Genomic DNA, 15,789 nt, shown 5'->3' on the forward strand with positions numbered 1-15,789 from the left:
CCAATCTCCCCGAAGGGGTTTGTATTACTGTACACATAGATTCGAAAAAGTTGTCAAAAAACAAATATATAACAAATATATAACAAATAAATGTTATCAAAGGCAAGATAAGTTACTTTTCTGCCAAACTGGCTAGCGATTTTCTGGACATTTCTTTCTCCTGATCTCGCATTTTTTTTTTTTAAATCTCAGTTGACAACATTGCATCACTAAAAAAACACAACAGGCTTAATGTAAACAGAATGTGTTTACAATATCGGTAAATTTTCAATGGGTTTATTGATAATGTAACCATGTGATTGAACTTTAATTTAAATTAACCACACGAGGTCGCAAAATGAATGCCGACGCTCAAAGTGTATACACATTTTGATTCCTCCCTTTACTTAAAAATTCACCAAAAATCAGGAAATTAACGAATTTTAATGAAAATTGCAGTATTTTTCAAATAATGATCGCAGAATATAATGAACTAATTATTTTTACTTAACTCTTGGTGAAAATGTTTTATTTTGTTTAAACAAAAAATACCTTTACTAAAGTTATGGTTTTCAGTAGTAAATAAAAAACGCAAGAATTTATTTTTGCTTTTTTTTAAAGCATCGTAATTTGTAACAAGAAAAAATAATTTTTACAGTAACATTACGAAAAAAGCCCCTAAAGTCCGTATTAATGTATTCGATATAACTCGAAGAAAAATGAATTATCGGATACTATTCAGGAAATTAAAGATTCAATTAGATTCCTATTTCAGTCACCTAAATTATTTAGGGTGAACGAACCAAACCTAAATTTTTTTTTTTTTTTTTTTTTTTTGGTAAATATCCAGATACGCTACTACAGAACACCGACCACTCTAATTTGTTTGGGGGGGGGGTGATGTTGGGCACGCGAAGTTTGTGGGTTCAGGGGTAAATATCATGCAAACGGTAAATTTGCCCCAAGTTTGACTATCAGATTCGTTGTCAGTGACCTCAATTACCTATAAAAAAACAAATTAGAGTGGTCGGTGTTCTGTAGTAGCGTATCTGGATATTTACTTTTTTTTTTTTTTTTTTTTTTCTTGCTTAAAAAAAATAGCATTAATACAGTAAGTTAGGTAAACTGACTTTTTCGTTTAAAAATGGAATTATTTCCCTTTCGTTATTAACTTTTAAAAAAAAAATTTTTTTTAATAAATATTTTGTGGGGTTTGTATTACTGTACACATAGATTCGAAAAAGTTGTCCAAAAAGAAATATATAACAAATAAATGTTATCAAAGGCAAGATAAGTTACTTTTCTACCAAACTGGATATATTTTTCGTGTTTTTATTCAATGTAACATGTTTATTCAGCTCGAAAACCATACAGTGTTTACCGATGTATTGGAACGTTCAAGATGGAGTCTGATTCTCTCTTTAACACGGTAAGTGTGGGAAAAGATGTTATAAATAAAAAAACCGGATAAAATACTGTTAAAAACTCTCTCAAAATATATGTTACCGTGACATAGGTTGACATATATTCGGCGGGTTTTTAATAGTATTTTGTATAGTTTTTTTTATTTATAACACCTTTTTCCATACTTACGGTGTTAAAGAGGGTGTGAGACGCCATCTTGAATTTTCGAATACATCGGTAAACACTGTATGTTTTTCGAGCTGAATAAATATGTTACATTGAATAAAAACACAAAAAATATATCCAGTTTGGCAGAAAAGTAACTTATCTTTCTTTTGATAACATTTATTTGTTATATATTTGTTTTCTGACAACTTTTTTTAATCTATGTGTACAGTAATACAAACACCCATTTTGTTTTTTATATACATAAAGTACAATTGTTGAACGTTACTGTTTTGATTATATTCGTTTTGGGGGGGGGCACAATTAAAAAAATTAAGAAAGATTAAAATGAAGCGAAATTTAAGTTTCCGTTCCATTTTTACAACAACCGTAAAACAGTGCATACTCAGCAAGTTTTATCGTAATTTATAAGCATATTGAAACACTAAATCAACATTTTATTTCTTTTTTTGCATAATTAATGATGGAAGTATTTTTCTGTTTATTTTCTTAACATCTGTTAAAAAAAAATAAATAATTTGTACATTCTCTTGAAAAAAAGAATCAAACTTTTCTCTACTTTCACATGTGTTCCATTTTAACAAACTGAGCCACAGCAACGCGTGGCCGGGTACAGCTAGTATATATATATATATATATATATATATATATATAGAGAGAGAGAGATTATTTTCTCTTTCACAACCTACTTTATATTCACAATGCGTGGCCGGGTACAGCTAGTGTTAAAATATTTTCAGTAAATTAAACATGCTTTTAATTGTAAGTTTGAAATAGTCTTAAAAACTGGTCACTTAAAAGATTTAGCTCAAACATTTTCCTAGTTTTAGAATCCACTTCAACTGAAATTAATGTTTATATGTACTTGCGCGAAAACTCAGGAAACAATGTTTTTTAATACTTCTGTCTATCGAATCTAATAGGTGCTTTCAATTGTGAGAAGCTGATACTCAAAAGGTCAATTTTTAAATTGACACCAGTTGACTACACTACCCGAGTTGTTTGTTTTATTCCTTGATTTTTAATATTAAGGAAAGATTTTTAAAAAAGTGAGGGGAATATATTTTATGTAGGGTACGTTTTTTAAGAGGGTCTTTCCTTTTTCTTTTTTTTTTTTAATAAAACTTTTTAATAAATGAACATATCTATTGAATAATTTCTTATTTTAAAAGTTTATTCACTACGATTATTCAATTTTGTTTTCTTTTTGGCATTTAAGAAAAATTTAAATATTTTTTATTTATTATTTAGGATCCGGAAGGCCCAGTCAAAATGGAGGAAAGCCAATGTTTTGTCAGTTTGTTTCTCTGCTCACAAAGTTAACTTTATTTTATTTTTCATTAATATTTTTAATTTTTCCATTTTTTTTTTAAAGCAAACATTGTTTTTAGATAAAACCCTAAAAAAAAAAAAAAAAAGTGCACATGCGTGAATAAAAAGTAAAATTCATTAAAAAAAAAAAAAAAAAAAAAATGAATTCCTGTGAAAGTTGCAGTTATGCCTACTATAGCACAATTATTGAGTTTGGGGGGAAAATGAAGAGGCAGCCTGAAAATTCTTAAGGGCACATGGTATCTTACCAAAAGACGTGATCTGCCTTGCATGTGAATCCCAGTGTTATTTTAGGAAAGGAAAAACGACTCCCTCCACACACACACACACACACACACACACACACAAAAAGTATTGCAACTTCAGTGTTAGTGATGCAACGGACATTTATGGAACACTCCAAAATTCCATATTGGAAAATTGTTTTAGTTGTAAATCATTTAAGCCATCTGTGGGACTACAAAACTGATGGAAAATTTACATCTTTCCAAAAAAGCAAAAGCAGATTTTTTTTGTTCAGAAGTCTGCTAGGACTGGCAAAAACAGGATCCTGCTGGAGGTCAAGGGATTGCAGTGGAGATTAATGAAATCTTAATAGTAATCCGAGGGTGAGTCCTTAGCCGAATTTGGCTATTTGGGGAGGGGGTGGTGAAAGAGAGGTGAAGAGGATAGGAGAAATGAGGAGACCTTAGTTCCTTTTAATAAAAATTTATTCGTCCTGGATCTGTAATTTCTAGTAATGGGTGGAAACCTCAATCAGCATTATGACTCGGTCATAAATCACTTGGGAAATTTTGTGGACCCTCGAGACCCCAATATCCACACTCAAAATATTGAGCACTTGTGGAGAGACATCAAAGAGTGAATAGCAGAGTATATGCTGCAGTACTTTGCTCTATATCTCTTCATCAAAAATGAGAAAGATACAAACTTACATAATTTTTTTATACAAGCTGGAATGTTGTACAGGCATCAGTACAAGAAAAAAGAGCAACAACAACGACAGTAAAGAAAGCAATCCTGTCCACAATATTGTTTTAAAATTTAAATAAAAAGTTCAAGGCTTTACGTTGCGAGTGAAACAGTCGCATTTGCGAGTGATTTTTCAAAGTGGTGACTAGAAATAATGAAACACTTATCTTTTGGCGATTGTATTTCTTTCACTGACAATCTTCCAAAGCTCACTATTGAATGAAAAATATCTTTTCAACTTTTTTTAATAAAACGAACAAAGTTAAATTATTTAAATAAAAGTTTAATAGAGCAATATACTCTTTTTATAACAAAGGCTATTTAGAAAAACATCTGAAGAAATTAAAATGTTAATACTTTCAAGTATCAACATAAAATTTGTTGTATATTTAGAATTACACTTATTAAAAAATACAAAAAACTTTATTACGTACATAATCGTCACAGAACAAAGACGTCATATTCCAAAAATCGTGTCTGGCTAGTAACTTTTCTATTTGGCTAGTAAATGAAAATATTTAGTTGTCAAAGATCAACTAAAGATAAATTTGTCAATAGAGCCCTGAAGTTATTTCATTACATTAGCTTTTTTAAATTTCTTTTCTCTTTTTTCAACCCACATAAACATAATTTAAAAAACCCATAACCAGCAGCAGATTCAATTTTTTCAGGGGACAACTCCATTTTGACTTATCACCAGTAAATTAGTTTTCCTCCATTTTGACTGGACCTTTCGAGTAACAAATACCCTTTTTTGTACCGGAACGGTCATTAACAATTTTATTTTTTTAAGTTTAACCTATTATGAACTGATATAAATTATTGCACAGTAAAATTAATTAAAACAACTCATTTTTCTCATGTCGAATTATTTAATAAAGTAAAAATTCCATTTTTTTTCCTTGATTATTAAATTTAAAAAGTTCTAGAAAATTTGAAGGTTCTCATGGACCTTTGCATTAAATTTTTAGTTGATTAAATAATTAGAAAAATGAGAACGGTTTGCTACCACGCTATTGTTCATAGTATTCTCAAGTTAAAGCTAATTTTTACGATTATCAATTGCTAGTATAGAATAGTTACAAAATGTCTTCTCCATGTTAAGAATGGTTTTTAAATAGCATAGTAACATTTTTAATTTCAAATTATTTAATCAAGTAAAAATTTTATGCAAAGGTAAATGAGAACCTTCAAATTTGTTAGAATATTTTAAAAAATTTAGTAGTCAAATAAGAAATTGAATTTTTACTTAAATATTTTGAAATAAGAAAAATCATTTTAATTTATTTTACTTTAGTTTATTTATACTTTTGCTTACAGAAAAAAATGAAAACTTTGTAAACTGATCTCTGCAATGTTTAAGTTAATATTTGATGCATAAAAATTGCCGAAATATTGAAGGATTTATCCTTTACTCACGAAAGACAAAGGAGAGCATCCAAAATTCTCATTTAAAAGATCACGATCTCCGTTTGTTTATTAAAATTTTTTTGTAAAAAAGGACCTCCCCTCCCCCCAAAAAAAGAATGCACCCAATATAAAAAATATATTTTCTCCATTTTTGTCGAAATCTTTCCTTTTAAAATTGTTTGACAAAAAAATCATTCTTAATATAGGGAGTGTTTAACTATTCTGTACTTTCACCAAACAATTGGCCCATATATATTCTGATAATAGAATAGCTCTAATTAAGCTAATTATGTTCTTATAACAAAATAGCTCCAACTAAATATGTAAAAACATTTTTTTGATATTCGTATTTTCATATTTTAATTTATTCTAGAATAAAAAGTTTACAAAATGGTTTGTTTATAGCAACCGTTTGTTTACAAATAGTTTTTAGATAGTTTTTTTTTTTTTAAATGGAAACAACTTTTCCGGGTATCATAATTTTAAATTGCTATCACAAGAGAAAACAACATACAATTATACTTTTAATATATCAAAACAGTAAAAAGATTGATTTATTTAACAACGGGTATTCAAAGAAATTTTTTTCCAAATTTTCAGTACTCATGTTGAAGTCTTTTTTTAAACACTACAAAAAAAAAAATGACTGATCAGAAGTTTTTTGGACACATCAAACTATTAAGTGTCATCTCTTCTAATAGAAACGTGGTATGAGCATTTACAAATGGAGAGTGGATATTACAAAATATTACAGAAAATGCTGTTTTATGATGTAACATTTTTATCCTTTTATTTGCTTAAAAAAATTTTGAAATAGAAAGTAAATATTTCTTTCCAGACTGTGAATTTTTGTTTTTTCTTGGAGTGTAAATTTCATGATTATGTCAAAATGTAAAAGTATTTTTCTATGTAATGTTTTCTATTTTAAATCTTGGGAGTTTAATCCAATGAAGATTTTTAAATGAAAAAAAAAAAATTCAATTTTCAGCATATTTTTCTGGGAATTGAATTTCATTTTTTTTTTTTTTTTTTTTTTTTTTTTTCTATTAATCATAATTCGTGAGAAATTTACCAGTAAGGTACCAGCAAGATTATTCAGCTTCATCTGGGTTGCACAATATCACTACATACGCCCTTTCTTATTTCTGTCAATGACACCCAAAACTCTCTTTCCAGAAATCCTGATTAACAAATAAATCCTACAAAGTAGCATTACAAGTTGATTTTTTCTTTAGATAATTTATCAACTTGCATGAAAAGAGTTATGTAAAAGATGCTTAAAACCGTTTGAATTATGCAAATACCATCAGTAGTTCAAAAGTTAGAATTTTAAGTGCCAAAATTTAGGCTTTTCCGTGGACATTTTTCTGTAGAAAAAGTGGGCTAAATTAGACCTCAACACTTCAAGAAATTCGGTAATTTCACCACCATTTATTTATTTTTCCAGCTATTCTCATGATACTTAGCAGTCTTATGTAAAATTTAGTGCTCTTTCTGATTATGCAGTCAAATCTGATGTATCTCTTTACCATAAGCCATGAATTATAAATTCAGATGTACAAATTTAAATTTTTTTAAAACTGGCGCATGGTATCATACAGTGGGTGTCTAATTAAATATAGCTTTATTGAGAATAGGCATTTCCTGCCTCATCAAAGGAGAGCTTAATCTTGGGTGTAGTCATTGAATGCCTAAAGAACATTCATGGTCGGTATTTACTACTTCCCTCAAAGAAAAAATAAAATTTAGTAGATATGAATTAATTTCAGAAATAAATCAAAAAACTTTTCATATAGATTTTGGATTTCTGTAAAAGATGGAAATTCCCATAGTCGACCAGAGCTTATGTATTTTGGGACTAGTCCAATTTTCAATTTTGTAAATCCTCTCTATCTGACCCAAAATATACCCCTATTTTCTGAGCTGCAACCATAAGTCATACTCTACATGAATCCTCGATGTAACTTTCACAGTACCAGGATACCAGGAATCTTGATAAGCAATAACTATATATTCACCAATTGATGGTAATTTTTGTCATTTCTATTCTGTTGTTTTACTGAAAATTCAACTATATAAACAAAGAAATAAAATGGTAATTTTTTTTACCTTGTTTCCACCGTAACATTTAAAATGATTACTTCTACAGGTTTTAGATATACTGAAAATGAATATCGCATTTAAATTTTCAGCGACTAAGTAGTTTTCCGGATATTCAGCAATGTCATTTCTTATGTTATCGCTGGTGGCCATCTTGATATGTGCAAGCGCAATCCCGAGAAACTATGCACAAACGCGGATACCAAGATGGCCACCTTCAATAACAGAAGTTCAGAATGTTGAAATTATTGCGAGTCAATTAAAAAGAAGACGATGACTTGCTAAAATGTTGGCAAAAAGTGACCCCCTTCCTGTACAAAACAGCTGAGTTTAGGGTGAAGGAATGAATGTTTTTTTTTTTTGTTTTTTTGTATTTGTCGCCCGAAGGAATGAGGTTAAAATGATACTGGTTTTGTCAGATTCTGTCACCTCTGTTGAAAGCTTTTGCGAGATATACAAACACACAAAGAATGCAACAAAAAAGTTTTAATGAAATTTTAATTTATAAAAAAAAAGAAATAAGTTAAAACAGTTATGGTTGAAACTGAACGCTTATGTTTATTAAATCCTGATATTGAAAAATAAAGATCTCCAAAATATATGAATAATACTGTGAAAAATTTTATTAAGAGAAGAAACTGGAAAAAAAAATCTTCTCCAAAAACTATTTGTTTTAAAAGCTAAGTTAATTCCCAGCTTCTGACCAATAATTAACAATATTTTTTTATTTTTTAAAGATCCTTATATATATATATATATATATATATAAATTCGTATTCTTGCCTGTTTGGTCACAAGTTGATTTATACAAAAATCCATTACTTTATCATATTATTCATTCCTATATATACTATGATTATTGCAAGATAAAAGAGGTGACGTCATTTGCATATTACATTAAGGAAAATCGACTTTGTTAAATAGCTGTGTATTAGTTATTGTTTATAGTGAAAGAATTATTTTAAGTTTATTATTTAAATTTGATTTATATTGATAAGATATTTAATTTATTTTTACCGACATCGACTTTTTTTTATGAATCAGAACGTTCTTTTTGGTTTTGTTTTCTTTTTTGGCGTATATTAAAATCAAGTATTATTTTTGGAATTAGTTTAAATAAAATAATTTCCATGATTTCGCAATTAAAGTTTTATTTAGTAAATTTTTATTCTTTAATTTTTATTCTTTATTTAAAACAAAAAAAACCCTTTCATTTTCCTTTTTTTTACCAGTTTTTTTTTTTTTTTTTTTTTCACATTTTTTTTTTTACATCGTAACTAATTTTTTCTTTTAATAACGCAATGTCATAACTCATAATTTTTATACCATAAACATTCGGTTAACACAAATTCTACTTTGGTATTTTTGAAACTGAATTATTTACAGTTTTTGTTGCAACAGATTGTAAAGACAAATCTTTCTAGACTGACGTAGCATAAAAGAAATTTGCTTAAACTGGAATATAGTCAAAAAAAGTTGCTCAATATCCAGAGAATAGCTTCTCTTCGTATCTCTTCTGCTGAAATATCTGGTGGAGAGTTTGTCACATACTTCTTTTTTTGGAGTGGGAGGGGGCGTATTACATTTTCATGTTTTCATTCGTTCTTTTATTTTTGAAATTTTTGTTGGGGTAACGATTGAGTTAACATAATGAAAAACTGCTCAATATTCTTAGTATGGCAGGTGTGGCAAAACCGAACTTAATGTCGACCCTGGCAACGCTGTGTATCCATGCTAATAAGAAAATATAGTTACAAGAAAAATAAGTCAACATATTTTAATTGTATTATAAAAAAATTATTTATTTTTATTTTTTTATTTTATTTTATTTTTTTAAGCCTCATTTAAAAATTATTTGAAAACGGGTGCATTTTTAACTTAACATTAAAGTCATGCAGAAATTTGTAATTAAATATAATTTTAACAAAATGACTGCAGTATTTTCCTGGAAAAAAAAAAGAGTGCCCCTTTTAATTTTACGTGTCCAAAAATAAATTTATTTTTCAGAAATTTCACTTTTATCCAGGTTTATGAATTCTTAACTTTTAGAATTGAAATCGAAAATAACCATTCTTTATAACAGTCAGTACTATGTGTATATAGTTGTTTGACTTCACCTGTGGCGTTAGCAGATCACATGACTTTTAGTGGCTCGGCCTCCTATTTAGAAGGCTGTGTTTCATCTTTATTGTCAGACTGATTATCAGTGTTATATTCTTGGCTGGTACAAACATCTCATTCTTTGCCAAGAATAATCAAAATTTTTTTTTTTTTTCATGATTAGAGAAGGCATAAAATATAGATCTAAAGGATATTTTCCAAGCTTGTTTTTTTAATTAAGTTTTTTGTTCTTGATTTAATAAAAAAATTGTTAATTGTAATTGATATATTTGCATTTCATTGACTTTTTTTTTCCCTTTATGCAGTTTTTTTCTCACATTTAATATCATTTCGCTTAGTTTGTGTGTGTGTGTGTGTGTCTCTCTCTCTCTGTTCTACTTTTTCTTGGAAACTACTTGGCTGATCTGGCTGAAATTTTGTATGAACCTTTATTATAAGATGTAAAGAATTGTTATCTTTTGATGAACAATTAGGATTAATATTTAATGTAAAAATGAGCACAAATTAAACCATATTCAACCATCAGTTTGTCATAAACCACCCATTCTAAATCAACAGGCTATAACTTTTGCCTGTTTTTAATGAGCTAGAAAGTTTAGTATATGCATTAAATTATTTTATAAATTATTTTCCAATCTAATGTTTATTTTTGTGTACAAAATTTTAAAAGTTGTCCATATTTCATGTAAAAGAAAGCTAATTTACTTCCTATAAGTATATTTTATACAATTCCTTAAGGCCTATGTATTTTAGGTTTTCCCTAGAGTGTAAAAGAAAAATTAAATGTAAAATTACTGCTAGTAAACTATAGTCATAATTTGTCAAGTTTGCAAATGCCATATAGAAGTGTTTATAAGAATGCAAAAAAAAAAAAATGCCAAGATTTAAAAAAAACACAAAAAAACTTATGTTGTATATAAACTGAGCTGAAATACTAACATTATTTTAGAAACTCCTTGACATACATATCACTGGGAATTGTTTGAATTTCATACTCCTATGAAACTTCCTCCTTCAGAGGAACCTGGTTCAATTCTCAAGGTGTGCGCTGGCTCAGTACAGTAAATAGTACAGAAGGTGGGGGGTCATTGTTTACTATTATGTATTTTCATCTATTTAATAAACAAAAGCTACTGTAAAACTTGAATTTAACTTGAAAATCCTACATAAAAATAACTTGATCTGTATTAGTAACTTAATTATTCCTTATGTTCATTGACCCAACATCCTTAATGGTTTCTGATTTTTTTTTTGGGGGGGGGGGGTTGAATATCAGGCATTATCAACTCACCTGATTCTACTGTTTACATAAAAAACAGTAAAATATCTTAAATTTGTTTGGAGCTGGTTTTCCTGGTCCAAGGGAAACAACTCCTCATGGCGATTCTTAAAACCAACAATTTAGTTGCAAATAACAATAAAAAAAGATGTCGGTTGCAAGCAAAACCTAATGAATATTTAGTACATATTTATTTTTATAATTACTTATTTATTATTTATCAAACACATTAAACAAAACAATATACGTGCACATCGTACCTGATAAAAAGTAAGCTTTGCTGTGATTGTTTTGTTTTTGTTTTATTTCGTTTTTGTTTTATTTCATTTTTGTTTTTATTTCATTTCATTTTTGTTTTTATTTCATTTTTGTTTTTATTTCATTTTTTTTTCTTAATTTTATTAAATGATTTATATAAGCATTAATATTTATGAATATTAATTTAAATAAAACGCTACTTGGAAAAATAGATTGTTTAAATTTTCTATTAGTTTCTTTAGGAACATTTTTGGGTTGTCACCGTTTTTTGTTCAGATGAAAAGAAACGACCTTGACATTGTTTATTGTATTTCTTTTTAAAGAAATTACAAAATAATATTTAATGAAATAAAAACTTTGGCCAAATGTTGCTTTAAGCAGAAATTATTTCCTCAAAGATATTTTAATTATATATATATATATATTTTTTTTTTTACTTAATACAAAATGAAGATTTTTATAGTTGTTTACTATCTCGATTGGACTGCTATTGTGTCTGACGTCACACCTCCTAAAAAGCTGGAAGATTGTTGTTTATTTCAAATATTTTAAGGTTTAGGGAAAAATATAAAAGTGTCTCCATACAAAAACTGTTTTAATATCATAGAAAATCAATTTGGATTAATTACCACTAAAATGATTTTGAGTATAATTTTGTTTATCTACCTTTGTGTTTGTTAGGAGCTGTACAAATATTTCTGAGATATCTTTAAATATCAAAGCAACGGCAGAAAATGTATCGCTTCTCGGCCTTTTGGCTAAGATCAAAGTGTAGTATCTGTTCTTATCAGCTTAATATCTGATACGTCCCCGATTTGGGGACTACGATATTAAACTGATTTTTGCAACATGGCGAAGAGTTAGGGGCTTGCTCCACCTTTGCCACGGGTTGGCCTGGTATTGCAGTACCTCCAGGATTATCAGCCCAGTTTCCCACCAGGGAAACAAATAATTAAATCTAAAAACAGACCATCTCTTTTTTTTTTTTTCTTTACTCCCCTATTTTCCATATCTAAAAAGTGTTGTGCATACATTTAGAAAAAAAGATAGTAATAACTTTTAATAGGTATGGGCAAAATGAATGCCGATGCTCAAAATGTATAAACATTTAGACCCCTTTACTTAAAAAAAATCGCCAAAAATCAGGAAATTGACCAATTTTAATTAAATTTTCAGTATTTATCAAATGATGATCGCGGTATATAATGAACTAATTATTTTTATTTACATCCAAGTGGAAATGTATTATTTTGTTTAAACAAAAAAAATCCTTTACAGTTTTTAGTAGTAAATAAAAAAACACAAGACTATATTTTTGCTTTTTTATATAAATAAAGCATCGTAATTTGTAACAAAATTTTTATAGGAACATTACGAAAAAAGCCCCTAAATCCATATTAATGAATTCTATATAACTCAAAGAAAAATGAATTTCTCGAACTACCGATATTACCATTGAATTAAGCATTGCTTATTTAATATTTTCATACAAAAAAATTATAATTGAATAAAAAATATTTCTATTTTTTTTTTTTTTTAAATTACGGGTTTTGCATAATTTTTATATGCAAGATTTTAATAATTTCCTTGCTCGCAAGAATGAAACTTTCGTGTTCAATTTTTTAGATAATATTGAACAATAATTAAGAAAAAAAATTAATTTAAAAATGGGAACATAATTAAATTAAAAAATTAATGCAGCCGTTCAAAAAAGGAATGTATAGATACGCGACGGGGGGGGGGGGACTTCCTCCCTTTTAATCACGTCATTTCCAGTCTGAAATTTTGGGCCTTCGTAATTTTTGTGTTTACGAAATTAGTATAAAGTAGTGTTACATGAATTTCACTTTTGAGGAATTATAAAATTACAAAAATGTATTTTAAATTTCATTGACAAAATGTTTACATGTTTTCTAGTTTTAATTTCATAAATAAAAATTTTTTGTATTTTTTGTTTTTCATTCCTTTTCAACTTCAAAGGAGAAACACTGCAAAATCTTTCCCGAGTTAATAGACATTGATATATTATGGAATTTCTTGCAATTTCAGTATAGCTCACACAGAACTGTTGTACACAGGTTGTTTAGGCCAGAGATGCCTTGCAGATAATGGAGGAAGCCGCATAACCTACCAAAGACAAGAACTTGATTTTTTTTTTGGGGGGGGGGTTGCTTATGAAAACTTATTTTTAATCTGCTCTTTTTCAAAAGAATCTTTCAGTGTTGTATTCTCATGTGTGTGTGTGTATAGACACAGACAGTTCTCCGCATATGTATTAACGTATGATCAAAACAACCAATGAGGGACAGAATAAATGTCTGTCTGGCAAGAGATAATTTCAATAAAAGGAACGAATACCATTCTGTGGTTAATTAGGAACACACTTAGCCTATCTTTGCAGCTTTCAATCAACAAGATCAATGAAAATTCTACCACGACCTCAGGTTTATTTCGGCAACCTTTATTTCAGAATGTTGTTCCCATCTTGGAAAGGTTGATTGCTGATACAGTTCTGCCTAGCTGTCTACATCTTAATTATCGATGTTACTCCTGCTGAGTGCCATACCATCTATTTGACTGTCTCTTGGCCACCCGTTACAGACTTGATATTAACTTGCTAAGGTGTTTCTAAACTTGTTACGTCTTGTATCTAACCAAAAATATGTTTTTCTTTTAACATCCTTCTAAATATTTTATTTCATATTTCTGGCTTAATTATTTCTACATTAAATTCCAGTCATATTTCAACTTTCTTCTGTTATGAAAACACTTGTTATTTCCATAACATTGTCACCAGTTCAAAAGTCGGTTACTCACCTCTCTACTCGGGTCATCCAACATTGCCCTGGGACATAATAAAATAAGTTATTTTCACAAGAATGTGAAGAAATTGTTAATGAATTGTATCTTATGTCAAATAATACATTTCTATTTGCAGATTCTTCAAGGAAATATGAAAAAGAATACTTTCTGGATGAAAACCACATTCCATCATTTGTGTTATAAAAGGAGATACCTTGAAATTAACTCTTGTCAAACGAAAGCAGAATTCTCTCTTGGATGAGACCTCAAGAGATGTAACTCATGGTCTAGTAATCACTTATTAAATCTGTTATCATAGTTGAACCATCCATTGTATTATGTTTTAAATAAATCATTTAAAATTGTCTTGAGAATTGTTTACATTTAAATCTAATAATTGGATTTAAATGGATCTTCATTTCTTTGACTTGAATTGTAAATATGTGCAAGGCAACCCGTATAGTATTAATGGCAGGCCTGTGAGTGGAAAATTTGACCATCCAAGATTTGATTTGTCCATTTAATAAAGTTTCTTTAAATAATTCATGTTGAGAAATCAAACAACTTTCCTTGAAAAATTAATGGCCTTTCCGATAAATAATTCCATGTTATTATTACCCACTTCAGATTATAGCTAGTCCGTTTTTTCATGGATTAACAGTTGATAATCTCAATTAATTTCACTGGTGTAGTCAAAGTGCAGTGGTTAGAGTACTTGGTAAAATATACTGTAAAGTAATATTCTGAAGGTTCAACCCTCAGTGTGGGTGACCAAAAAATAGAATTGCAAATTATCTAGATCATAGGACATCTATCCAGTCATAGCTGATGGAACAAGACCACGCTACACCTGTGAAGTAAATAAAGAGTCCTGCTTGAAATTCAGTTCAAATTCCCAAGTTTGACAAGATACACCTGAAGAAGCTTGGAGTTTAGATCAGCTGAAACGTGAAAATTACACTCGAGATGAATCCCAAGTAATACGAATAAATAATCCTTATCTCAAAAACTCAGATACGTATCAACTCAGTACAGACCAGAAATCATACAAAAATAGAAAGAAATTGAAAAATTCTACCAAAAACTGGCAAGGATGACTAACCATTTCACATTTCTGTCTTGATGCTATGATCTTAAGCTAGTATCACCAGGCTTTACATTGGTCTGCAAGGACATGTGGTGCAGTGGTTTAGAGTACTTGGGGAAAATCAATTGTAAAAAGTGATATTCTTTTAACGGTTCAATTCTCTGTGGATGATCAAAAAATGCAATTGCGAATTACTTAGGACCTCTATCCAGTCATGGCTGATGGAACAAGAGCATGCTACCCCCGTGAAGTAAATAAAGGGTTCTGCTTGAAATTCCATCCAAATTTCTGAGTTCGACAAGATACACCTGAAGACTGTTACATCAACCAAAATTTTATTTTTATAACATTCCAGATGAGAACAGTAGTACAATGAATCCAAATAATACAATTAAAGTCAGTTATTTTTGCTGGTAACCACAAATTATTTGTAGAGCCATGGTAATGGCTGTACATATCTAGTAATATAGTCTCAATTGCATCTTGAGAAATATCAATTATAGATTGAACGTTTGCTATTTCTTTTTTCTTTCCAGAAACGAATATTGTACAACTTTTTTTAATTATCAGAACTCACACTGGAGTAAAACCATATGTGGCTTTTTTTTTTTTTTTCGCAAAACTCACGTGAGCACATATTTAAGACATCTTTTCTTATGAAGAATATTGTTTTATAAATAAATGGTGCAGCTGAAATTAGTTACCGCAGACAAGCCTCGTTCTGAAAAATCTGAAATTAGGTCACGTGACATGTTACACAGGTGCTTCTACCATTATTGACCCTTTGAATTATGGATATAGAAAGCCTGAGTTAATTTTGGAAGGTTTATGAGGAAGCGAAAGTGTTTCTAAGAGAAAA

At 29.0% G+C, this 15,789-nt stretch overlaps 1 long non-coding RNA gene and 1 other non-coding gene across 2 annotated transcripts in view; both read left to right on the top strand.

The window, feature by feature from the left end:
* Positions 1-14,610, top strand: part of LOC145259037 (uncharacterized) — a 64,231-nt gene extending 49,621 nt beyond the window's left edge. The window contains exon 3 of the long non-coding RNA XR_013864112.1: positions 13,980-14,610. This is a non-coding gene — a long non-coding RNA (uncharacterized LOC145259037). The remainder of the gene's footprint in view (positions 1-13,979) is intronic.
* LOC145259331 (U2 spliceosomal RNA) lies at positions 11,780-11,975 on the top strand. The gene has a single exon (XR_013864160.1). It is a non-coding gene; the product is annotated as a U2 spliceosomal RNA (small nuclear RNA).
* Positions 14,611-15,789: the final 1,179 nt, after the last annotated feature.

This window comes from Euprymna scolopes, chromosome 34, assembly GCF_053919585.1.
Source record: "Euprymna scolopes isolate OS-2025 chromosome 34, ASM5391958v1, whole genome shotgun sequence".
Taxonomy (NCBI): domain Eukaryota; kingdom Metazoa; phylum Mollusca; class Cephalopoda; order Sepiida; family Sepiolidae; genus Euprymna; species Euprymna scolopes.